The sequence below is a fragment of the Arachis duranensis genome, chromosome 4 (genome assembly GCF_000817695.3).
Source record: "Arachis duranensis cultivar V14167 chromosome 4, aradu.V14167.gnm2.J7QH, whole genome shotgun sequence".
In the NCBI taxonomy this organism is placed as follows: Eukaryota; Viridiplantae; Streptophyta; class Magnoliopsida; order Fabales; family Fabaceae; genus Arachis; species Arachis duranensis.
Window position 1 is genome coordinate 80,596,016 of NC_029775.3, and position 6,571 is coordinate 80,602,586.

The 6,571-nt window shown below is 34.7% G+C and overlaps 1 long non-coding RNA gene across 1 annotated transcript; it reads left to right on the plus strand.

The window, feature by feature from the left end:
• Positions 1-1,886: 1,886 nt before the first annotated feature.
• Positions 1,887-4,848, plus strand: LOC107484538 (uncharacterized). Its single transcript, XR_001591161.3, has 2 exons — positions 1,887-2,054; positions 4,648-4,848. It is a non-coding gene; the product is annotated as an uncharacterized LOC107484538 (long non-coding RNA).
• Positions 4,849-6,571: the final 1,723 nt, after the last annotated feature.

Consider the following 6,571-nt stretch of genomic DNA (forward strand, 5'->3'; position numbering starts at 1 on the left):
TCTGGCTGAAATTGAGGGACTTGAGCAAAACTCTGAAAAAGGCTGACAAAAGGACTGTTGATGCTGTTGGAATCTGACCTCGCTGAACTCAAAATGGATTTTCTAGAGCTACAGAACTTCAAATGGTGCGCTCTCAACGGCGTTGGAAAGTAGACATCCAGAGCTTTCCAGCAATATATAATAGTCCATACTTTATTCAGAAATTGATGACGTAACCTGGCGTTGAACGCCAAGTACATGCTGCTGTCTGGAGTTAAACGCCAAAAAAACGTCATGATCCGGAGTTGAACGCCCAAAACACGTCATAACTTGGAGTTCAACTCCAAGAAAAGCCTTAGCTCGTGGATAGATCAAGCTCAGCCCAAGCATACACCAAGTGGGCCCCGGAAGTGGATTTATGCATCAATTACTTACTCATGTAAACCCTAGGAGCTAGTTTATTATAAATAGAACATTTAACTATTGTATTAGATGTCTTTTGACCATTCGGTCTTTTTGACCACGTTTCATCTTTGGTCTCAGTTTTGTTTTATTCTTCATCTTAGGAGGTGTAACATCCCTCATTTTTGAAAAATCTAAATATAAATAAATTGTGATTTTACCTTATTAAGTTTAAACTTTATAATTTTAGAAATTATTTTATTAGAGATAATTAAATAGATTCGGAGATAATTTCGTTTTAAATCAAATAAGATTCTTAAGTAATTTTCTATAATGGAATATTTGGTATAATTTTAGTAATTGAAAAATTAGAAAGAATTGTATAATTTAATTCAAGTAACTCTTATTCTGAAAGGGTTACGATTTATTTTATTAATTTGATATCTTATTTTATAAATTAGTCAATTAAGAATAATTAAATTAGTTTTATTAATATTTGGAGTTAAGTTAATTAATATTTTGTGTAAGTATTTATAATTGGTTTATATAATTTCAAATTAGAATTCAGTAATGAAAGTGTTATATAATTAAATTTAAGAAATTTTTATTATGAATGAATTATGGTCTATTCTATCAGTTTGAGCTTTTAGAGAGCTTTTAGAGATTAATTTATTAGAAATGATTAAGTTGATTTTTATAAATACTTAAAGTTTAAGTAATTTTATTATAATTAGATATTTTGTAAATAGAAATTAAAGTTTCGGTGATAGAAAAATAATAAAAAAAATTATATCATTTAATTTGAATAATTAAATATTGAGTTGAAACTACATTTTATAAAAATGTGATTAATATGCTTATTTTATAATTTAAACTAGAAATAATTAATTGAACTTAGCAATATATTGATAAATAATGTTCTTATATATTTTTAAGAGAGCATATTCGATTTTAAAATTACTTTACTCTTCAATTTTATCAAAGTATCTATTCATATCTATCCTTATTTCTTTATAAAATCCTAATTTCACTAAATTCCTAATTAAAAACCTAATTTTACCCTAAATTCACAGAACACACGCACAAACAGAATGGGAAAGAAAAGAAACAGGGGAAGGGGGGTAAGAGAGCACGAGATGCAGAGGGAAGAGGGGAAGGGGGGAGTAGCGCCGGTGGGTGTCTCTGCCACCGTGGCTGCTGTTGCTGTCGAATGGAAGAGGGAGGGAGGCTGTCGCACTTCTAGCTGCCGCTGAAGCTCCCCTCACCACTGTCAACGTTGGTTAGGGCAGAGGAGAAGAGGAAGAATAACGGAGAAGTGAGACTGACGGGGAGGGTAATACGGTTGTTGTTGATTTGGAGCTGCTACAAGAACGGCGTTTCCTGCTTCTAATCTCTGTCCTTTTGATTTTTGGAGCTGCCGTGGATGGAGCTTGTAATCAGAGAAAGCAAGCTGCCGCCACCAACTCTTAATTCAGCCAGTGTCTTCCTCCTTGTTCTGATTGAAATTGCTTTGGATTCCTATCCAATTTGAATCCTCTATCTTACTGCAACCATGGTCAGTGCCGCGAAGGCTAATACCGTTGCTGTTCCGGTTGCGTGAGAGTTACCGCTGCTGCCTTGAAACTAAAAGAGAAGAGAGTTGTTACGTTAAAGTATGCGATTGCGACATCGAGGTAGGGGGTTTAAAACGATTTCAATTTAAGAATGCCTACAAGGTTTATTGAATAACTGCAAATAGATTTAATAGCTGTGATAATTGATTGATTATGTGAATATTGAATTGTGGTTGAGACTGTGATTTGGAATTGTTGATTATGTGGATTGGGAATTGTTTGATGACTAATTGTTGAGAATTCCTGAATTTTAATGGGTTATGTTGGATTTGTTGCCATTGAGTTGTTATTTGGTATATTGTAATGTTAATGAACTTGGTTGGGGGTTGGTTTGGAATTGGTTTTGAGGGGTTTTGAAGGGTTGGATTTTGAATACTAAATAGATTGCTGAAAATCTGATTTTCGAAATTTAAAAAGTGACTTTGGAAGTGAATAAGTTATTCAACGATAATCGAAATGGTATAAGAGTAAAGGCTGAGTAAAGTATGATAAAAGTTGTTGCTGAGACTCAATTTTGAGAAGTTTGAATTAATTATAGAACTAGTTATGATTTTTCAAAGTTAAAATGTAAAACTTGATTTTCTGCATTATTTTTAAAGGAAGCCGGAAACTTTGAAAAAACTATAACTATTTCTGCGAATATCGGAATTGCGTGGGACCAAGTCCGGATTGAGCTTGGGAATGTAGGGAACTGGGCTGCTGAATTTGGGACTTTTTCACTAAGTTTATGATTTATGGTGAATTTTTGAGTCATGGATGTCAAATCTGGTTTTTCTGCTGAGCATTTAACACAGCAGCAACTTGATTCCTTTAATAGAAATTCTGCACTTGGAATTTTGAAATGGAACCAATTTTAATTGAAACTTTGGTCCTAATACTTTAATTTCATAAAAATTTAGAATTGTTAGAGTTGTGGTTTTAAAGATTTGGATTTTCAAAGAAAGATGTATTATGCAGTAAAAGTCAAGCCTTGTTTTTCTAAGTCAGTAACTTTGAGGTTTTATAATTTTTAAATCTGGAATGGTATTGAGATGCAACCAATTGGATGTGAAAATTAAGTATGTTTTGCATATATGACTTAAATTTCAGGGCTATCCATGTTTTAATGAGTAAGTTATGGGACTTGGAAGAAGATAAGTTCATTAACTTTTAAAGCAGAATTCTGCAGAAAATTAGTCAACTTCTAGGTTATATAACTTCTTCATTAAACATGATATTGACCTGAAACCAATTGGAAAAGAAACTTGGATAAGTGAAGTTGAACTGTATTAATTTTCAAAGTCATTGGATTTAACTTGGATTTTATATTGAATTTTGAATGTCACATGCTGCTGCTGTTTTTCTGGTTTTACACACTGCAGAGCAGTCTCGGTTTTTCCTTTATTCCTAAGGCTAGAGAAACCAGAAAATTATGATCTTTGGTTTGTTAGAAAGCTTATTTTAAGACGAACGCCTGGACATAAAGTTTGCGCAATTCCGAGTTCATTTGCTATATTAAAAACAGAAAAGAAGATAGGGTGTTGGGAATGCTTGAGTGAGAGTTATGAATTCATAAAATTAAAGATGAACCTTAGTGATATATGGCTGTTTCAATGTTGGAATTTGCTTGTTTCTGAATTGAATTGATATTGGAAAGGTTGAAAAGAGTTTGGTGGATTGTTTGGTTGGGACCCGTAAGGGTGGCTAAGTCCTATTTTTAAAGGAGATTATGTTCGAATTTTTATAAAAGTATAAGGACTTAATCAGAATCAATATTTAAGGTTTATTTAATGATAATAACTTCAATGAGTCTTTTAAGAAAAGATTATTTGGCATATGAGATTGTTGGCAAGGGCGTGGGTCTTGTCCCGCTTGCGTGTTTGCAATTATGAAAGAAAGAGAAAAGAGTAAAGTACTTATTGTATGATTATCTGTTGCTTGAAGCAACCCAAGAGATGTTTGTTTGTTGCTTGAAGCAACCCAAGAGATGTCTGTTTGTTGTTTGTTGCTTGAGGCAACCCAAGAGCTATTATATATATTATATGCGCATTTATTTGAACGGAGAATCGTATCCGGGAAATCGTGAACTCGTGACCGGATAAATGTCGGGAATGCAGGTGCTAACCGACACATGAGCTCATGGCCTGCACTAGGACTAGACATTCATCATATGCATCTATGTGACATTGTTTGGGTGTGTATATTGTAATTGGTTTGCCTAAGTGAATAATTCTGTTTAACTGCTAATTGCTATACTTGATGTAATTGCTCTTGATTGTGTTTGAACCTCATTACTTGTGGTTGTAACTGATTGACTGGATTGTGGTGAATTGGTTGTTGATTGAATTGCTTAGGCCTGAGGCCGTGATTGGTTTGTGTTTAAGGTTTAGTAAAGTATGAAAGATTAAGCTGGTTCAGCATAGACTTAATGAACCTATGCTTGGAACAAATTAGTCATTCATATAGTCTAGGAAACTTTTAAGAGTTTTATAAAGAAAATATGGGTCTGGCATTTTGAATAATTAATTAATACTTTTAAAGAAGGTTAATTTTATTTTAGATGTCTCTGAATGAAATTAACTATTTGCGCTTTATTCTTTACTTTCACGGCATTCTCGACCTCTACTGAGAACATGTGGTTTGGTTCTCACCCCCAAATTTTCCACCCTTTCAGTGACACAGGTTTGAAGACGCAATTTGAAGCTGCGAGCGATTAGTAGGTTTTCTTTATGATTTTAATTGCTTTCATAGAGTCCCCTCGCTCTTGTCCTTTGAGGTTTTATTTTAACAGAGGGGTAGGTGTTGTAGTTGGATTTATATGACTTCTTATGTATAAGAGTTACTATTAATAATACTTATATGATTGTTATTATTATGTGCAATGCTCATCTTTGATACATGTCTTGAATGAATAAAAAAAAAAAAAAAAAACAAATTTTCTGGAATTTTCTTAAAACTAAGACGCGAACTCGATACAAAGGCTCGATAATTAAGTAGTTAATACTAGAGAAGGTTACGTAATGTTCTTTCTAGTAGAAATACCCTGACTTAAGCAAGGTATTTTGCTGGAAGGGACGTTACAGGAGGCCATTGAGCACGTTTTGGGGGGCTGGCCATTCGGCCATGCCTGAACCTTTCACTTATGTATTTTCAACAGTGGAGTTTTTGCACACCATAGATTAAGGGTGTGGAGCTCTGCTGTACCTCAAGTTTCAATACAATTACTATTACTTTTCATTCAATTCTCTCTTATTCTTATTCCAAGATATACGTTGCACAACAATTGATGAATGTGATGATCCGTGACACTAATCATCATTCTCACCTATGAACGCGCGTGATTGACAACCACTTCCGTTCTACCTTAGGCCGGGCGCATATCTCTTAGATTCCCCAACAGAATCTTTGTGGTATAAGCTAGATAGATGGCGGCATTCATGGGGATCCGGAAAGTCTAACCTTGTCTGTGGTATTCTGAGTAGGATCCAGGGAATCCGGAAGGTCTAACCTTGTCTGTGGTATTCCGAGTAGGATTCTGGTATTGAATGACTGTGACGAGCTTCAAACTCCTGAAGGCTGGGCGTTAGTGACAAACGCAAAAGAATCAATGGATTCTACTCCAACCTGATTGAGAACCGACAGATGATTAGCCGTGCTGTGACAGAGCATTTGGACTATTTTCACTGAGAGGATGAGATGTAACCATCAACCAAGGGTGATGCCTCCAGACGATTAGCCGTGCAGTGACAGCGCATAGGACCATTTTCCCGAGAGGATTAAAAGTAGCCATTGATGATGGTGATGCCCTACATACAGCTTGCCATGGAAAGGAGTAAGAAGGATTGAGTTGAAGCAGTGGGAGAGCAGGCGTCCTTGAGCCATACAGTATCTCCATTCGCTTATCTGAAATTCCTACTATTGATTTACATAAGTATTTCTATCCCTTTTTATTTTCTATTTATTATTAACTATTCGAAAATCCATAAACCAATTTTAATCTGCCTAGCTGAGATTTACAAGGTGACCATAGCTTGCTTCATACCAACAATCTCTGTGGGATCGACCCTTACTCGTGTAAGGTTTATTACTTGGACGGCCCAGTACACTTGCTGGTTAGTTGAACGGAGTTGTGAAAAGAAAGTGCTGAGTTAATGTTTTTGTGCACATACCAAAGAGCTAAAATTGTTGATCACAATTTTGTCCACCAAGTTTTTGGCGCCGTTGCCGGGGATTGTTCGAGTATGGACAACTGACGGTTCATCTTGTTGCTCAGATTAGGTAATTTTCTTTTCAAAAATCTTTTTCAAAATTTTTCTTTTCTTTTTCGTTTTCTCCAAAAATATTTTCAAAAAATCAATAAAAATCCAAAAAAACAAGAAAATCAGAAAAACCAAAAATATTTTGTGTTTCTTGTTTGAGTCTTGAGTCAATTTTTAAGTTTGGTGTCAATTGCATGCTTTTAAAAATTTTTCTTGCATTTTTCGAAAATCCCATGCATTCATAGTGTTCTTCATGATCTTCAAGTTGTTCTTGATAAGTCCTCTTGTTTGATCTTGATGTTTTCTTGTTTTGTGTCTTTTGTTATTTTTCATGTGCAT